The following is a 21381-nucleotide window of genomic DNA, read 5'->3' as shown; positions in this document are numbered from 1 at the left end:
ATGTCTTGGCTTACCAATGGGGAGGCAGAGGAGAGAAGTTTTCACTGAATCTGTCAGCCAGTAGATTGGCTATATTTACAGCATTTGTGTATGTGGTGTACTTGACCACCAGTTCTGAACAGATCTGGATGCTTCCTTTGAGATTGCGGACATATGTGAAGAAGGCATTATGATTGTCTCTAGTAGATGTGGCCAATTTGGACTAGAAGTTGGCTTTAGAGGATTTCACTAGTGCTCTTATTATGTTCAGGCTAAAGATAGCTTGCTTTCAGTTAGGCACCTGCTCCTTCTTGGTCCTGGACAGCATTTTTTTTCCTTTTGTTATATAATTTATTTATTGTAGATGTCCACCAGACAGGTTTACTCTTCCTTGCAGAGGATGATTTTGTCCTGTCAGGTATTCCTGATTCCATGCATCTATAAAAATGCTCGTATAGTACTTTGATGTAGCTTTGGACATTGGTACCAGTTCCTACAGTGGAAGGGGGGGATGTGAAGATGTTTATACCATGCAGCAGGAGGTTGTAATCAGCTTTGGAGAAGTTTTTTTTTTACCCTAGCTGGAGGGGGGTCAGTGGAGATGGTAAAGTTCATATCAATATATTTTAAATGCAGTAGTCTAAGTGTGAGGTCTATGTAAATATGCTTACTGCAAGCTGCTCTTGCAAGAGACTTGTGTGGTATGGTATTCGTAGACATGGTGGTACAGTGGTGTAGCAGTTAAAATTGTCACCTCACAGTAGAAGGTTCTGTGGTTCAATTCTCAGCTGGGTTGCCTTATGTGGGGAGTCTGCATGTCCTCCCTAAATTTGTGTGGGTTTCCTCCCACATTCCAAAGACATGAGTCTGGATTGTTTCTCCCAGGGCCTATGCTGAAAATAGTACTAGAAAATGTCCTTCTTTCATCTTTTCTTGATAAAATTAGTCCTATTGAGCTAGTGGACTGTTTTCAAGAGAGACCCATGGTGTGCAGGACAAGAGATGCAAAGGAATAAGTATGCGTGTGATTGAGTCTGTTGTTGTCAGTGCATGAATGCTTATTCTATTGACGTGTGTGTGTGACTCCATGTGAGTACTGGGAGTGTGTGTGTGATTGAGTCTGTTGTCAGTGCATGAATGCTTATTCTATTCACTGTATGTGTGTATGTATGACAGTGTGTGTTTGCGTGTATCTTTGGAGAGTGTCACTGACTTATTTCAATATATTATTAGGTTAGATGCTCAGTTATCACAACTTCTCATTGGAGTGATGCAAATTCTGGATAATAATCTGTTGCCCCTGTTGAAGTCTGCATATATATAAATCCAAAAATGGCACAGCAGCATAACTCAGCACATCATGCAGGGCAAGTTGTATTGCTGTGCCATTTTTTTTTTGAAAATCTGTTTATTTGAATTTTACAATATTGACAACAACATTACAAAAAAGAAAAATAACATTTCAAAGAGCATATGTATATACCACTATTAACAAATAACTATGTACAAATGTGCCCTTCGCCCAAGGGTGTAGAAACATTATTGACATTAAGATAAGATAGGATCAAACAATGTATCCCAATATTCGATAAAGTGAGAGTGAAGTTTTTGGTTGTAAATTAAGTATTTGTGAGCTAGTAAGTATTTAGTAGCAAAGTGCTTGAATCCATCTCATGAAAGTGAAAATCTATCTTTCCAGTTTAGTGTAATGTAGTATTAAATTAGTGTAAAGAATGAGATTAAAATGCACGTCTGTAATTTTGACAATCCAGAAGGGGGAATATGTAATAGGGTGAATTTCTAAGATAGGGTTGAATTCTCATAACCCATTTTTTCCAGATGTACTCTTAATGGACACCAAAGTTTGTAGGAGCATTTATAGCTCCAAAAAATACAAATAAGATCAGCCTTATGATTAACACAGTATGGGCAAAAAGGGGTGGTTGTGGGATAGATTTTTTTTAAAATAGTTGGTAAAGGTAAGCATTGTTTAATGACATATGTTGGGTGTAATTAAGTTTTTTTTTAAGGGGATAAGCTTTGAGGTTAACTGAATAGACTGAGAAATTTGGTTAGCTGAAATTGATGGGTCTTGGTCCTTCCAATATTTTGAGTAAATTACTTATTTTTGACTTTTAATTGAGACAATAAGTTTATATGAGTTAGTGTTAATTTTTCTTTTTAGTGAAAGTAAGTTCCATAAGGTATTACAAGTTTTATGTCATCTGAGGTTAAAGTAGGTTCTTCTAAAATGTTATGACAAAGATCTTTAATTTGTCTTATAGTAATTGTATAACTTTTGGGAAAATTCATCTGTAGTCTCATTTCAGTAATGGATTTCTTTTTAAAGGAAAAAAATCAGATAAAGTTTTCTCTTTGAGAAGAGGGTATTAGTTTAAGACAATCATTTTATTATTTAATTTGAGATTAGGGTTAAGATGGATTGTTTGTAATATATTAAAGGTGCAAGATAAGTTTAAAGATTTGAAGATCTTTTGTAGGATAGTTATTTTGTGTTTTATGGATATATGTAATTTAGTATTTTTCATATTTTCATTATTAAGGAAGGGTAGAGCTTTGGGGTTAAAGTTAAGTGTTTTAATGTAATTATAAAATAGTTTTACCCAAGCTGGAGACCAGTGAGGTGAATTAGGAGAATAATCAGATACTACTATTATTCTATTACAGTTAATAATATTGTAGTATAATTTAAAGTCAGGTAAACCTAGACCACCATTTTCTTTGGGGTAGGTCAGATTTATGTAACTAATTCTGATTGATATAGGGGACCACAGGAAATTATAAAGAAAGGAGTAAAGAGATTAAAATAATTTATGTATTATTATATTAGAGGCATTAAAGACATAAAGAAATCTTGGTAGGGTGTTCATTTTAATTGTGGCTACTTTAGCGAGGAGTGCAAGTTGAAGTTTAGCTAACCTGTTAAGATCCTGTTACACATTAGACCAAAACTTTATAATATTATTTTAGTAAGTCTGGATAGTGTCTTGATGAAAGGATAATCCTAAGTAATGTAGGGACTGATTAATTTTGATTTCCATGGATAAAGTATATGTAGGTAGTTGACAAAAAGAATTAATAGAAAAGACTGATGATTTCCATGAATGTAACTTATAATTTGAGAATTTGGAGAAGGTGTCTATAGAATTTAAGATTTTCTGCAGATCTGAGTTTGGAAGTGAGGAATAAAAGTTTATATCATTAGCATGGGCTGATAAGAGAATTTTGGTGTTATAAAGAACAGGAATATGATGGAATGTTTTCTGTGTAATCAACAAGAATAGGGGTTCAATGTGTAGGCTAAACAAGTAAGGAGACACTGGGCAAGCCTGTCTAGCTGTGTTTTTAATATCAATTTAGGAGGAGAAGTTCTTATTTATTTGAAAAATGGTGTGAGCATTAGAGTAAAGAGTTTTAGTAGTTTCTATAAAGACTTGTGAAATATCAAAACTGGAGTAAAATTGATAGTAAAAAGTCAACAGTGAATCTATCAAAGGCTTTACAGGCGTCAATAGCCAGGGTATATATCGGATTACAAATGTGGTTAAAAAGGTTTATCATATAGTCAAGAGTGAGAGTATGATCAAAGGTTTGTCTCTGTTGTATAAATCCTGCTTGTTCAGGGGAGATGATGTATGAGATAATAGATTTAATTCTATTAGCTAGTACTGAGTCGCTGTACCATTTCTGAAGAATATTGGGGCATGAGATTAAATGTGAGGATGTTAAAAATGTCATGATTATCTATTTTTGTCTGTTTCTTTTTTTTATAGCTAATCACTGATTTAATCAATAGTAATTAAAATACCAAGGTCAAATGTTAGATAGCTAGACAGATAGATAAATAGACAGACATCTATATACATGTGTGTGTATTAACATTTCTTGAAACTACAAAAAAAATATTTGTAAACCCCAAATGGCAGGCAAGACATAGCATTTGTTAAAAATGATATGTACTGATACTTCTTAAAAGTGTAGAAATGGTGTACATATTAGTGACTATAGACAAACAGTAGACCAGATAAAATTTTATGCCATTTTCTGACAAGCATAAACCAATTAAACACTACTGGAAAAACTACTTGGAAGAGATGAGATATCAGCTTCCCTGAAGCATAAAACGTGCCAGATTAACTGCTGCTAAATAAGATGAGGTCCCTCCTCCAAAAAATATTTCAGGCAAGGAAAGATGGGTAGTCAAAGAACCAAGAAAAGGAATGTTCCTGCTTGTTCAAGAAGTTCAACCAACTCCATTAGTCATGCTTTCTTAGAGACCCAGCAGTTGGTCAGTACTCAATACACCAGATATTTGTCAAGCAAATGCCTCTACTGTGAGATTCTGTAGTCTGCTCAGCACATATGCAAAAGGATGTTGGGCATGCTAGGTCATTATACCTTGGACTTTTTTATATAAAAAATGTCCAATATTAAATGCTGGCTTTGTGATACCTGTTTGCATTCCTAGGTTATTCACACAAAATGCTGACAACGCCTGCTGTAAAATGAATAACTATACTTATATGAGAAATCAGGTTACATGTAAACTAAATAAAATAAAAAGATTTTGATCTAAATCTTCTATATCATATCTAGACATTATCAGAAACAGTTTACAGCATTAAGCAAAATAGTATGATGAGCAGCCATGCACAAGGAAGGGTGTGATTTAAATATCGGCATGGTACAACTGTTATTGTGTGATATATATGGCGTGCAAATAACTGTATAATGGATTGCAAATGAGCTCTTTCTTGTTAATGTGTCATCTTGTATGCAAATGATTTCAAACAGGGCAGTGGTCATTTACTCTGAATGTAGGCATTTTACAGCATACAGGTGCTTTCTTCACACCATGATGCTAGGAATTGCAACAGTGTTAGCTGCAGAGAAAGTATTAATGGCCTCTTTTGGACCCAGTGTCCATGATGTTGTGCTTCATCACTTTTTACTTCACAGATGGGTCTTCCAGTGGCTTTCACACCATCACCTTTACATAAAGGACTTTGTCAGCTGTTACCAAGTAGATAGAGGCACTATATAGGAGTTAGTAGATGTACTTTCCATACATGGAATTGAGGAGGGTGTGAGGCTAACTGTCGTAGTGACCATAAAGTGTGTTTAGCATTAACCATTCTTGCTAATGGAATTGTTTAATGTTCAGATGGGGACAAATTAGGAGTTTCCCAGTTTTCAGCCTCATGGAAGCCTCATCATCTCCTTCACATGATTTATTTTATTTTATTTTATTTTACATTTGTTGACTGGGCTAGTCTGGCTGGATACATGTCCATTTTCAGCAGAGGCCCGAGGAGAAAAGCTCCACTATATACTAGCAGGTAACATAAAAATAGTACAACGGGATGCAAAATTATAAGCATGATAAGAAAATTAGTCCAATGTAGCATAGTAAAGGTACTAAAGCAAATTGACAATAGCTATAATTAGCAAAACTTAAACGAAACTATAATTAGCAAACTTAACAAAGCTATAGCTATAACATAGAGTGACGATTTATGTTTGCAAATTCTTTGCTGTAGTAGGAATAGTACAGTACAGTACAGTAGGAATGATGCTGCAGTATGTGGAAAAGCATATATGGTTTCTATAGTCGACAGAGGAGGACGCCACCAATATGGTGGCAGACAACATAACCAATTTCACTAAAGTCTTAGGGGCCATGGAATGCATCCATATTGCCATCCAGTCCCCACATGCTTGGCATGGCATTTCGTATATCAGATGAAAGGGCTTACATTCAATAAGTGTCAGGAGATGTGGGAAGTAAGACTATATAAAATGTGTCTGCACAGCAATCTAAGCAGTCCCTATGATTTCTACTTCTAGCACATGGGTTAACTCTATTAATGTTACTTGAGGGGGTGACTTCCCTCATGATCTTATAATCTGAAAATCTGAAGGTGCATTTATATATGTGAAATCCCACTAATGTATGGAGCTTCCTAGTCATGATGATGTCTACTTTTGTATACTGCACGTGATGCAAGATATTCTTTTGGACTTTGCCTGATGACCCCCAGTGTGAAACCCTTAGACCATGGAACAGACGGCATACTATACTACACATTTCCAGACATGTGATATTGTATTCAGGCTCCTGAAGACCCAGTTCCACTGCTTAGATACATCTGGTGGAGCAGTGCAGCATGCACCTGAGAGATGTGGTCAGTTATCTGTGGTGTGTGTCATGTTATATAATATGCCTGCATAGAAACATCTACAACATGTGGACATGGCAGTACTGCCCTATGGAACAGCTGCAGCAGTGCAAAAGGAGTAGCCTGATAAGTTATCTGAGGAACTTTGCTGAAAATGTATTATTATCCAAAACAGAGGTAGATAAAATATATTATAGCACTGGCAAACAGGTTGCATTTGACACAAATATGGACCCTGGAAAGGACAACACAGAATTTAACTAATATAGGCATTAATTTTCAAAGCAATAACCAAAAAAGCAGTAGGACTTGATAATGGCAGAAATTTCTATATAAAAACAGTGAAAAAGCTAAGAGTATCCCTTTATTCTTCTAGAAATGTATCCTCATATATGAATGTAATAAATAAAACACTGGAACATTTTAACAACATACAATGAAATAAGTAAAATAGTTGATATTAGACCTAGCTTTCTATTTAAAAATATGAAGTATCTGAGTAGACAGCTCTGTTACCCAATGAATTTTAAACAGGAATCCACAGTAAAAGGTACGAAACCTTGTGGTACTTGTTCTATATGCCACCTGATTGATAGTACGGGTCGTTTGGAACATCTAGATCAAAAGAAAACTTTTAATTTTAAAGTTTCTGTGACATGTAACACTGAGCATGCAGTTTATTTAGCTCACTGTTTGCAATGTACCAAATTTTACATCAGTTAAACCAATAGAACACTAAAAGAAAGGGTAAAAGAGCATGTTTATTATATTATATTATATATTATATTAATAAGAAAAATAAAGTCAGTGCACTGGCAAAGCATATTATTGCTACAGATTCCAACCATGTATTTAAGTTTATGGTAATAGGTAAAATCCATGTAATAGCTAGAGGTGGAGATGTCAGAAACTTGACGGAATAGTTAAAAGTGAAATGGATAATTAGATTGAGGGGGGACCATGGACATGGTTTGAGTGAATTTGTACATATAAAAACCAAGTTAAAATCTAGACCCCTGATTAGATAAATAATTTTGTAAAAGCTATGCATTCTGATTTTATAATCACTTGCGTGTACATTTTAAGTACTAATATATTTCTTTGTTTTTATGTACTTAGTTGTTTATAATATAGAAAGATACAGTAAGAATTATATATATAGGTTCATAGGTTCATAGGTAGGTACTAGGCTATCGGCCCAAGGTCCTATGTAAGCCTAGCCAACAAGGTTCCCTGGCTTATGCCACCCAAAAAAGTTATTTTCCTGTGCCACTGTCGAGAGACACAGAAGTGATCCTTGGGGTGTATTTCCTATTTCCCTTCCACTCATCAAGATTTTTCTTGAAGAGTGCTAATGAAGATGAGTGCATCTTTAAATTGTAGGTCATGTGATTTTAATTGTTAATGTTTTAGCATTTAATGGAGTCATGATTGAGTTGGTAATTATCATCTGATGAAGCAGCAGGAGTTGTGAAAGCGATTATGAGTTTCTAGTAAATTGTTTTTTATATAAAATTTCTGCTATAATTGATTCCTACTGCTTTTTTGGTTATTACTGTTTTATTGTTCTTGGACTCTCTTATCTGGGAGCTCAGTTGTGTTTTTTATTTGTTTGATTAATTTTCACAGGTTGTGCATTACAATCCTTTGACTTGCCATGCTGTGCATCAGTCACTGCCTTATCAGCATAGGCCAGAAGAGCAGATAGGCCACAGTCATCAATATTTGCATAGGTAGATTAAGGCATATTCACAGGAAACAGCAATACTACCATAGGTGTAAGGTCATGGAAGGTGGATGGAGCAGCCATGCAGGTGGGGTCAACTTCCACTGTCAGGGTTGGATGCGTCATGTGGGACGGATGGTGTAGCACTTTAACAGCATCTGTGATAACTATGCTGTTGCTTCCAATGTGGTGAGTCTGTAAATGAAAGCATCCATGCTCTCAAGAGCAGCCAAATCTAGGTATGCACTCAGTAGGGCAGTAGGGGATATGAGTAGTATTAAACTGTGGATATTTTATGAGGTGTTCTGGTATGGCTATCCTTCTGAAGGAGCAAGATGAATATCTGCCATGATCAGGAGACTGGCCATGCCTAGTTGTGGAAGCTGCTGTGAGCTGGAGTTACAGTCATGCAGCCTCTGTATCAGTACATGCCACCTTAAAACACCAATATTTTAGAGTTTCTGTGATTAAAAAAGCTTGTTTCAGCTACATATTGTACTTATGTTACTGCCTGCACTTTAATAAAGTCATTTTTGTGTTTAAATTACCTGTTTAACTGTTGTAGGCTACACACAAAAGTGTGATAGCCATTTCTGTGCATTTAAAGTGTTTTTTTTTATTGTATCTGCTTTATTTTCTGAAAAAAGCAAAAAACAAAATAATTATACTTGTTTTCCCGCCTTTCTAAGCTAGTATAGTCCAGACTTCAGCTTAGTGGTGAATTCAGGGGTGTGAGAGAGGGGAGCTTTGAGCAGCCTATATGTCCCTGGAGGAGTGGTTTTAGCCCAGAAATTAATAGTTTATTAGCCATTTTGGACTAATTTCTATCTCTTTCATTTCCCTGCTATAAAACCCACATTTGGGAGGTGTTTTGTGCTTGTATACAGCTCAACAAGCTCCTGCCTTGTGCTCTGCAGAGTTCTACAGCAGCAGAGAGACAACCTCAGCTTTGGCCGGCTAAGAACTTGCTATATTCAACTGGACGTATAAGAGAATTTAAGTACCTTTATCTGCTCTTTTTTTTTTCAAAAAAAAACAGTATTTAAATTGATTTTAACTGTGTGGAAGGAATATTAGCTGAACTGGAAGTTAGTCAGTGTTTGCTGAATTTTGTTATTTGATAGTAATTACAGGTGTGGGGATAGTCACATTCTTTGATTTCCTGTCCTTGCCTATTTAAGTGGTACAGTGTGAAATATTTTCTGCTTAAAAACCTCAGCTTTGGCCGGCTAAGAACTTGCTATATTCAACTGGACGTATAAGAGAATTTAAGTACCTTTATCTGCTCTTTTTTATTCAAAAAAATACAGTATTTAAATTGATTTTAACTGTGTGGAAGGAACATTAGCTGAACTGGAAGTTAGTCAGTGTTTGCTGAATTTTGTTATTTGCTAGTAATTACAGGTGTGGGGGTAGTCACATTCTTTGGTTTCCTGTCCTTGCCTATTTAAGTGGTACAGTGTGAAATATTTTCTGCTTAAAAACCTCAGCTTTGGCCGGCTAAGAACTTGCTATATTCAACTGGACGTATAAGAGAATTTAAGTACCTTTATCTGCTCTTTTCTTTCCAAAAAAATACAGTATTTAAATTGATTTTAACTGTGTGGAAGGAATATTAGCTGAACTGGAAGTTAGTCAGTGTTTGCTGAATTGTGTTATTTGCTAGTAATTACAGGTGTGGGGGTAGTCACATTCTTTGATTTCCTGTCCTTGCCTATTTAAGTGGTACAGTGTGAAATATTTTCTGCTTAATAGCTTTGGCCGGCTAAGAACTTGCTATATTCAACTGGACGTATAAGAGAATTTAAGTACCTTTATCTGCTCTTTTTTTTCAAACAAATACAATATTTAGATTGATTTTAACTGTGTGGAAGGAATATTAGCTGAACTGGAAGTTAGTCAGTGTTTGCTGAATTTTGTTATTTGCTAGTAATTACAGGTGTGGGGGTAGTCACATTCTTTGATTTCCTGTCCTTGCCTATTTAAGTGGTACAGTGTGAAATATTTTCTGCTTAAAAACCTCAGCTTTGGCCGGCTAAGAACTTGCTATATTCAACTGGACGTATAAGAGAATTTAAGTACCTTTATCTGCTCTTTTTTTTTTTTTTAAAAATACAGTATTTAAATTGATTTTAACTGTGTGGAAGGAATATTAGCTGAACTGGAAGTTAGTCAGTGTTTGCTGAATTTTGTTATTTGCTAGTAATTACAGGTGTGGGGTAGTCACATTCTTTGATTTCCTGTCCTTGCCTAATTAAGTGGTAGAGTGTGAAATATTTTCTGCTTAAAACCTCAGCTTTGGCAAGAACTTGCTATATTCAACTGGATGTATAAGAGAATTTAAGTACCTTTATCTGCTCTTTTTTTTTCCAAAAAATACAGTATTTAAATTGATTTTAACTGTGTGGAAGGAATATTAGCTGAACTGGAAGTTAGTCAGTGTTTGCTGAATTTTGTTATTTGCTAGTAATTACAGGTGTTGGGGTAGTCACATTCTTTGGTTTCCTGTCCTTGCCTATTTAAGTGGTACAGTGTGAAATATTTTCTGCTTAAAAACCTCAGCTTTGGCCAGCTAAGAACTTGCTATATTCAACTGGACGTATAAGAGAATTTAAGTACCTTTATCTGCTTTTTTTTCCCCAAAAAATACAGTACTTAAATTGATTTTAACTGTGTGGAAGGAATATTAGCTGAACTGGAAGTTAGTCAGTGTTTGCTGAATTTTGTTATTTGCTAGTAATTACAGGTGTGGCGGTAGTCACATTCTTTGATTTCCTGTCCTTGCCTATTTAAGTGGTACAGTGTGAAATATTTTCTGCTTAAAAACCTCAGCTTTGGCTGGCTAAGAACTTGCTATATTCAACTGGACGTATAAGAGAATTTAAGTACCTTTATCTGCTCTTTTTTTTTCCAAAAAATACAGTATTTAAATTGATTTTAACTGTGTGGAAGGAATATTAACTGAACTGGAAGTTTTCACTCTGCTCTTCAGTTAGTCCCACCCACCCTCACTGTTTTTGTTTTGGTGTTAATCTTAGTGGCCTTGCAACTGCCCGCCCCTCTTGTAAATTTGTGTTTGGATACTCCTTCTGGGCCCATCTCATTTGCTCACTCAACTGAGTGCAGTGAGATCATATTCTGATTTCAGGCACTCCTACTGTATACAAAGAGAGCATCTGGGAAAAAAAAAAATGTAAGCTTGTTTCCTGCCTTTTCTGTTAAGTGGTATAGACTATTTGTAGGCTTCTGAGCCCCCAAGCCCTTCTGTGTTGGAGGGAAGCCTTCTAGCTTAGTTTTTTTTCCTTATAACTAGCCAGTTTTCTAGTTTCAGCACTCAAATCTGTTTCTTTGATCTCAGCACTTGTTCAGAAAAAAAAAAAAATGTCATCTGCTTTTACTGTACTTGTGTTTCTACCTACTTTTTTTACTTTTGCATCATCTTAAAAGTACTCATTTGTATTTATTACTGCTTGGTGTAACTCATTCTAAGCCTTTTGGTTTAAACACTTGGGCTTCGGACCAGTTGTTTTGCACTGAGAGGGTTTGTGGTCTGCACTGTAGTGGCAGAACAGGTAGCTTACATCCTGCTAGGTTGGGAACTGCTGATTGAGGGCTCAGTGTATGTTATTCTAAAAGTATATTAATTCTGGTTTAAGCACTTGGGCTTTCAGGCCAGTTATTTTACATTAAGAGGGTTCGTGGTCTGCACTCTTGTGGGAGGAGAGGCTGGACTCTGCCCTTCTGAGCTGGGAATTTCTGGTTGAAGGCTTATAGTGCATGCATATCTGAACTGCTTCTTACTGAAGTTGGTGCGCCTTGTTTGCTGTGGCAAAGACTGGATTCGGGCCTGCTGGATCTAGCTTTGTTTGTGTAACTTGAGCACTAATCCAGGCATTCTCTAAAGTATTCAATTGTATTTATTACTGCTTGGTAGTCACTTGATTAAAGTGTAGCTATCATTCTAAGTCTTTTGGATTAAGCACTTGGGCTTCAGACCAGTTGTTTTACATTAGGAAGGTTTGTAGCATGCACTGTGGTGGCAGGACAGGTAGTTTTCATCCTTCTAAGTTGGGAACTGCTGATTGAGAGCCCAGTGTCTGTTATTCTTAAAGTGTATTAGTTCTGGTTTAAGCACTTGGGCTTCAGGCCAGTTATTTTACATTAAGAAGGTTTGTGGTCTGCACTCTTGTGGGAGAAGAGGCTGGACTCTGCCCTTCTGAGCTGGGAATTTCTGGTTAAAGGTTTATAGTGCCTGAATATTTGAACTGTATCTTACTGAAATTGGTACACCTTGTTTGCTGTAGCATAGACTAGATCCAGGCCTGCTGAATAGAGCTTTGTTTATATGCTTGTTGTTTGTTTGCTTGTTATTTCCCTGGAACGCTAATTCCACCTATTACGCGGCTTCTCAGTGCTTCTGTGGATCACTAGTGATATCTGCATTGCTCACTGTACTTATTTCCTTGTTTCACTTGAAAGAAAGTTACTGTTTGTCATTTTTGCATTTAAGTTACCTGTAACAGATTGCACTTAAGTTACCTGGCACTTGCTCACTAAAGCAATTATATAAGTCAGCACTAAAAATTAAAAGCACTACACCCTCACTCCCCACTGGCCCTGGTTTTCAATTATTAAGGAATTCCCAATATTATTCTAGCATGTCCAAAGGTCAGTTGTCAATCTCCTCTCTGGTCCAGCTTGTGAATTTGGGAATCTTGAGGCAATGTTACAACTGCCTCATGTACACAGACAACCCTCACCTCCTCCCAACAAATTCCAACACATGTGAGAGATGCAACCATATAGCCAAAATGGAGGCTAAGCTCTCTCAACTCAGTACTGGCATAACCAGTCAGGAGGAGAAGGAAACCACACTCACTACAATTCCAGTCTCACATAGACCTACCACGACAGCAAACCAAACACATAATCACACAAAAACATACTCGGAGGCTCTAAATAAAGATCTGCTGAAGCAGCAGAGACCTCCAAAGCAGACACCCAAGCAGCCGCTACACCAAAACAAAACACGTGCAACACATATTTCACAAAGCCAGTGTGCCAAACAGTCACAGCCCTTAAGACTAAACAACACTCCTGATACACTTGTAATAGGTGACTCTATCGTCAGGCACACTGACGTCCCACTCACCAGGCTGAACAAGGAGAGGGTCACGGTGAGCAGCCTGTCAGGTGCTAGGATCCGCCACATAACACAAGCACTCAGGTCATTCCAAGGCAAGTACAAATATGACTCAGTCATTGTCCATGCTGGTGTGAATGACCTGAGACGTACCTCCCTCGACTACATGAAAAGAGACATAAAGGAGCTCTCTGAGCATGTAGCCCAGGCCGGTATGACGCTGACCTTGAGTAGCATCTTACCCTCACCAAGAATGATGCCACAATATGAAGACAAGATGATCAATTTCAACAATTGGCTTAAGTACTGGTGTCATTCAAAGGGGATCCAATGCCTGTCAGCTTGGGATGATATGCTCGACAAGCCACGATGCTTCGCTAGGGACGGCGTGCACCTGTCACCCCTGGGCTTTCGGATATTGGCAAAGGCTCTTGCTACCCCCATAGTGCCTTTTTTAGGGAAGGCTCAAAAGACAAACCCACCTCCATAGGTATCACAAGAGATAAGAAACTAAGAGTAATGCTACTCAACGCCAGAAGTCTAAACCTCAAGATGCATGCACTCGAAACTCTCCTTAGCATGGAGAACATCGATATCTGTGCAGTAACAGAAACCTGGTTCAGGGCTCCCAAGAGCACCCCAGCACTACCAGGTTATACCTCATACCATGCTTTTCGGCCCCAAAACTTGGACCGAACCACAAAAGGAGGGGGAGTATCGATATTCATCAAAGATACCCACACCTCCAGGTTGGTGGCAAAGCACGAAGCATCAGAGACTATCCATGTGCAACTAACAGTGAGTAAAACTGCCTTCCAGTTTAGAGCCTGCTACAGACCACCCTCCCAAACCCAGGAACCTCACTCAGCCTTCCTGAGAACACTGGAAAATATGAAGGTCTCTCCAAACACCATTATATTGGGCGACTTCAACTACCCAAACATAGACTGGGAGCATTACTCTAACTCCAACACCCTAGCCCAAAGGTTCCTAGAATTTATAAACTCAAATGCTATGGAACAACTTGTTACCACTCCCACAAGAGGGGAAAACATACTGGACCTGATCATCACCAACATGGGGACTCTATGCTCCAGACCAGAAGTGTATCCCTCACTGGTAAGATCAGACCATAAACTAATCTCACTGGATATTCACATCCTGACCCCACCCCCTGCCCAGAAAACCACAGTGAAAAACTTCTCTAAAGCAAATTTCACACTCCTCAAAACTGAGGTGGAATCCTTCAAAGCCCCCGGGCCTGTGGAAAATATGGCCCAGACCGCAGAATCCTTTATAAACGCATTCTATGAACACCTTCAGGAATGCATGGATCATGCGATCCCAAATAAAACCAAGACCCAATCCTCCAAAGGCAGACATCCTGTCTGGTAGACCCCAGCCATAAACAAACTATGCAATAGAAGGAGGAAGCTACTAAATGATAGAGCAAAATCCCAAAAAGGGAAGGCATCACTGATCAGTATTAGCAAAAAACTACGGGCACACATAAAATTGTCTAAGGCCAGCTTCGAGAGAAAAATTGCACAGGACACTAAGGATAATCACAAGGCTTTCTTTAGTTATGTTAGGAACCTGGGTGGTAATTCCCAGATATGCTCAGAATTAGTCCAAAATGACAAAAAATACACCAAACCCACAGACATTGACAACATCCTAGCTGACAGGTTCAGCGCAAACTTCTCCCCTCCCCACCAAAAGGGCAAATATCTATCCCAGCAGAGTGCTGCCCCCCTGACATCTCAGATGTTCAGGTAAGAGCCGCCCTCTCCAAAGCAAAAAACACAGCATCAATGGGACCAGATGGTGTCCCGGGCTGCATCCTACATGAACTCCAAGAAGAGCTAAACCCAAACATAAAACTACTGTTCAATCTCAGCCTTACTACAGGATATGTGCCCAAAGAGTGGCGTACAGCAAGAGTGGTCCCTCTCTGTAAAGGTGGTGCCTCAACAGATCCTGGAAACTATTGCCCCATAAGCCTGACTAGCTTGGTCTGTAAAGCTATGGAAAGGATCATCATGGACCTCATAGATAAAGATATTGGAGACCTACAAACACTGGATCCTACCCAGTTCGGCTTTGTTAAGGGCAGATCCTGCCTCTTAAACCTGGTTGATTTCTTTGAAACAGTCACAAAGGCCATTGACGAGGGGAAGGTGGTCCACACAGCCTACCTGGACCTCGCAAAAGCCTTCAATACAATACCCCACTTGGGCATTATAGATAAGCTCACCAGTTTAAATATAAACCCCTATGTCACTAGATGGATTGCAAACTGGCTCAAGGACAGAACCCACATGGTTAGAATTTCTGGAGCCATGTCAGACTCCAAACCAGTTACAAGTGGTGTCCCACAAGGCTCAGTCCTGGGACCTCTCTTGTTCGGTATATATTTCTCGGAGGTACAGGCCAACACGGAAGGACTGTGGCTGACCAAGTTCACAGATGACTGCAAACTGGGTGCCATAATCGACTCTCCAGCCGACACAAGCATCCTCCAAAAGGGCCTCATAGAAACAGACAACTGGTGCCAGAGCCATGGCCTCAAGCTAAATGCCAAAAGTGTATAGTCATCCCTTTGGCAAAAACAAAGTGCCCACAAATTACCACATAGGTGGTAATCCATTAAGTACAGAAGAAGTAATTAGGGACCTGGGGACCCAAGTTGATAGCAATCTCTCATTTGACAACCACGTGGCCAAAGTGGTTAGAAAAACATTTTATATAGCCCACCTAATCATGAAGGGATTCACATCTAGTTCAGGGAGGTCATCGTGCCTCTTTACTCATCCCTCATCAGGCCCATAATTGAGTACAATGCCCTTTTGGGATGTACCTTACCAGACACCTGCAGCAACTGGAAAGACCCCAAAAGTACCTCACCAAGAGGATCAAAGGGCTCAAACAGATGCCATATGCTGCCCGGTTAAAGAAACTCCAGCTCTACTCAGTGGCATACCGCCTGTTCAGAGGCGATCTGTGCCTGACGTATAAAGCCATGTCCAACCCGGAATTAATGGACATGCTGCACCTCAGAAAATCCAAATCCCATCGAGCTACGCGCTCGAGAGACTTGAACCTCAGCACTGAAATAAATAGGACATGCTGGAGGGACAGATTCATAACTCAAAGGCTCCCTTCACTTTGGAATAAAATCCCAGTCCAGGTTAGGCAGAGTCCCTCATTGACTCTCTTCAAGAGGAATCTTGATGAGTGGATGGGAGATCGTAGGTTTACCCCGGGTATCACTTCTGTGTCACTGTTAGACAGAGGCACAGTATACTAACCTCGAAAAAGGGCATAGCAAAATAAATTTAAAATGGGTGGTGAAAGCCAAACACATTCTGGCTAGGCTTATAAATGCCCTAGGGCAGATAGCCTAGTATGAACCTATGAACCCATTACGTAACATTTTCTGCATTTTCTTGCTGCCTTTAGCTAATTCCGCCTAAAACGCTGATTTTTTAGAGTTTCTGTGATTTAAAAAGCTTGTTTCAGCTACATACTGTACTTATTCTACTGCCTGCACTTTAACAAAGTTGTTTTTGTGTTTAAATTACCTGTTTAACTGTTGTAGGCGACATACACCTGTGATAGCCGTTTCTGTGCATTTAAAGTGTTTTTTTGATTGTATCTGGTCTATTTTCTGAAATAAAAACAAAAAAGAAAATACTTGTTTTCCCTCCTTTTTAAGCTAATATAGTCCAGTTTTCAGGTTACTGCTGAATTTAGGACTGTGTTACAAGTTTCTGTGTTTGCCTATACCTTACTTGGATAGAAGGAAGTTTCTCTGTTCACCTGTGAGAGAGGGGAGCTTTGAGCAGCCTATCTGTCCCTGGAGGAGTGGTTTCAGCCCAGAAATTAGTGGTTTATTGGCCATTTTGGGCTAATTTCTATCTCTTTCATTTCCCTGCTATAAAACCCACATCTGCATGGTTTTGCGCACCCAGGAGTGCCAGCTAGCTAGGGTATAACTATTCCTGGCTCCACAAAGTCTGCTCTTCAATTTTTCCCTTGGAACTAGACAAACTTTCAACTTAAGCACTCAAACAATTCACTTCTCAGCACAGCACTTGCTCAAAACTCATAGCAAGCACTAATAAACCTTAGCATTAGACACCATGTAGAGAAGGACAAGGCTCACTATTCGACGTTACCAGACAATCAGTAAAACAGTTCACTGTACCTTCCCAGGCATGTCCAAAGGGCAGTTTCAGGTGTACTCTGTGGTCCAACTGGTGAATCTGGGCATTTTGAGGCAATGTTACAACTGCCTCATGTACACAGACAACCCTCTCCTCCTACCACCAAACACTAATACATGCGAGAGATGCAGTTATACAGCCAAACTGGAGGATTAGCTCTCTCAACCCAAGACTGGACCAGACAGTCAAGAGGAGAAGGGAATTACTAGCATCACACCACCAGTCTCACATAGAACTATGAAACCAGCACTTGCAAAAAACATACATAAATACATAAAAACATACTCGCAGGCTCTCAATAAAAATAGCAAAAGCAACAGAGACCTCCAAAGCAGACACCCAAGCAACCTCCACCCCCCCAAAACAAACCATGAAACACATACTTCACAAAACCAGTGTGCCACACAATCACAGCCCTTAGGGCAAAATAACATACCAAACACACTAATAATAGGTGATTCTATAGTCAGGCACACTGACGTCCCACTCACTAGGCTGAACAAGGAAAAGGATACTGTTAGCTGCCTGTCAGGTGCCAGGATCTGCCACATAACACAAGCACTCAGGCCACTCCAAAACAAGTACAAATACGGCTCTGTCATTGTCCATGTTGGTGTGAATGACCTGAGCCGTACCTCCCTGGACTACATGAAAAGAGACATGGAAGAGCTCTCTGATCACATAGCCCAGGCCGGTATGACCCTAACCTTGAGTAGCATCCTGCCATCACCAAGAATGATACCACGGTATACAGAAAAAATTATCAATTTCAACAATTGGCTAAGCTTCTGGTGTCATTCAAAGGGGATCCAGTATCTGTCAGCCTGGAATGACATGCTCGACAAGCCACGCTGCTTTGCTAGAGATGGCTTGCACCTGTCACCCTTAGGCTTTTGAATACTGGCCAAGGCTCTTGCCACCCCCATAGTGCCTTTTTTAGGCAAGGCTCAAAAGACAAACCCACAGCCATAAATAGCACAAGTAACAAAAAACTGAGGGAAATGCTACTCAATGCCAGAAGCCTAAACCTCAAAATGCATGCACTCGAGGCACTCTTCAGTATGGAGAAAATCGATATACGTGCAGTAACAGAAACCTGGTTTAAGGCTTTAGAGAGCACCCCAGCACTACCAGGCTGCAACTCATTCCATACATTTCGGCCACAGAACCCGGACCGAAATACAAAAGGCAGGGGCGTATCCATATTCATCATGGATACCCACATCTCTAGGTTAGTGGCACAGCACGCTGCTTCAAAGATCATCCACATGCAACTAACAATGGGCAAAACTGCAATTCAAATTGTAGATTGCTACAGATCACCCACCATGTCCCAGGACCCCCATTCCACATTTCTGGAAACACTGGGAAACATAAAGGTCCTACAAAACACCCTGATATTGGGTGATTTCAATTACTCAAACATTAACTGGGAGAACTACTCAAGTACTAACTCCCTTGCCCAACATTTCCTAGAATTTATAAACTCAAATGCCCTGAATCAACTGGTCAACACCCTTACCAGAGATGACAACATATTGGACCTGGTCATCACCAACATGGGCGACTGGTGTTCCACACCGGAGGTTAACCCCTCGCTGGTTAGATCTGACCATAAGCTAATCACTCTGGATATCCACATTCTGCCCCCACACCTGGTCAAAGAAACCACCGTGAAAAACTTTTCAAAAGCAAATTTCATGTTACTTAAGACCGAGGTGGAAAGTTTCAAGGCACCCATGCTAAAGGATAAAGCTGCTCAAGCTGCAAAATCCTTTACTAATGTACTCTATGGGCACCTACAAGAATGCATGGATCATGCTATCCCAAGCAAAACCAAGACTCACTCCTCCAAAAAAAGGAAACCAGTCTGGTGGACTAATACAGAAAAGAGAAAAATCCCAAGAAGGGAAGACATCCTTGATCAGTATCAGCAAGAAACTACGATCCCTCATAAAATAATCCAAGGCTAGCTTCGAAAGAAAAATTGCCAAAGACTCCAAGGATAACCACAAGGCATTCTTTAGCTATGTCAAGAATATAAGTGGCAGTTCTCAGATCTGCTCAGAGTTAGTGCAGAATGGCACAAAATACACTGTACCAACCGATATCACCAACATCCTGGCAGACAAGTTCAGTGCAAACTTCACCCCCCTCTCACCCCCAAAAGGGTCCATAACCATACCAGAAAAATGTAGTGCCCCTGAAATCACAGACACTCAGGTTAAAACAGCCCTCTCCAAAGCCAAAAACACAGCATCAGTGGGACCAGACAGTGTCCCAGGCTGCGTCCTACATGAGCTCAAAGATGAACTAACCCCACACCTAAACACACTGTTCAAACTCAGCCTCTCCACAGGCTATATACCTATAGAGTGGTGCACAGCAATGGTTATTCTGCTCCACAAAGGTGGAACCACAACAGACCCTGGGAACTATTACCCTATAAGCCTGACTAGCTTGATCTGCAAGGCTATAGAGCGCATCATCATGCATCTCATTAACAGAGACATTGAGAACCTCCAAACATTGGACCTTATCCAGTTTGGCTTTGTTAAGGGCAGCTCATGCCCCCAAACCTGGTGGACATCTTTGAGACAGTTACCAAGGCTATAGATGAGGGGAAAGGTGGTCCACACAGCCTACCTAGACCTCAAAAGGCCTTTGACACCATTCCCAATTCTGTCATTATAGACAAGCTCATCGGCCTCAACATAAACCCCTACATCACGAGATGGGTTGCCAACTGGCTCACGGACAGAACCCACATGGTAAGAGTTGCGGGAGCTAGGTCTTACTCTAAATCAGTTAGACGCGGTGTTCCCCAGGGCTCATCCTAGGAACCCTCCTGTTCAGCATATACTTCTCAGAGGTACAATGAAGCACAGGAGGTCTATGGCTGACCAAGTTCGCAGACGACTGCAAGCTAAAGGGCTATAATTGACTCTCTGACACAGACATCCTCTAAAAGGGTTTCACTGAGACAGATACCTGGTGTCAAAACCATGGACTCGAGCCAAATGTCAAAAAGTGCATAGTCATCCCATTTGGAAAAAACAAAGTACCTACAAACTACCACATAGGTGGTACCCCCTAAATACGGAATACGTAATAAGGGATCGGGGGACCCAAGTAGATAGTAATCTCTTCTTTGATAATCACATTGCCAAAGTGGTTTGAAAATCCTTCTGTATGGCCCACCTAATCACAAAAGGGTTTGCATCCAGATCAAAAGAGGTCATTGTGCCCCTCTACACATCACTCATCAGACCCATCATAGAGTGCAACACCCCATTTGGGATGTACCTTACAAGACACCTGCAACAGCTGGAAAGACCACAGAAGTACCTCAACAAGAGGACCACTTGCTCAAAACAGATGCCCTATGCAGTTCGACTGAAGAAACTCCAGCTGTACTCGGTTGCATACCGCCTACTCAGAGGTGATCTGTGTCTGACATACAAAGCCATGTCCAACCCAGAAATGATGGACATGCTCCATCTAAAGAAAACCATATCCCCTCGAGCCACATGCTCTATGGATCTAAACCTCACCACAACCATAAATAGGATGTTATGGAGGAATAGATTCCTGTCCCAGAGACTTTCCATGCTCTGTATCAAGATTCCAATCTACATTAGGCAGAGCTCCTCGCTAACCCTCTTCAAGAGAAACCTTGACGAGAGGATGGGAAACAGAAAGTTTACCCCAGGCATCACTTCAATGGCTCTGCTGGACAGAGGCACAGGGATCTAATCCAAGGGAGCGGCGAAAGCCAACACATTCCGGCTAGGCTTATAAATGCCTTCGGGCAGATAGCCTAGTACCTACCTATGAACCTATGAGTAGGCATGCCCATGACCATCCTCCATAGTCCTCTAGCCAAATAGTAACATGCCATGCCTTTGAGCTACAAAAGTTACTGTTTCCTGTCTGGCCCTGTAGCTTCTGTACACCATGTGTGCTCAGTGTAGTGTTAAAATGCATTATCACTGTTCTTATCTTATTTCAGTATGCTGTCTTGCAATACAAACTCTTCTTTAGTAAATTTCTTTTTGTTACCTGCAATATTACCCCTAGTCAGTGTGCTACCATGCACATTAG

Source organism: Protopterus annectens, chromosome 2.part1 (genome assembly GCF_019279795.1).
Source record: "Protopterus annectens isolate FY-2018-M chromosome 2.part1, PAN1.0, whole genome shotgun sequence".
NCBI lineage: Eukaryota > Metazoa > Chordata > Ceratodontiformes > Protopteridae > Protopterus > Protopterus annectens.
Note: the sequence above shows the minus strand (reverse complement) of the source record.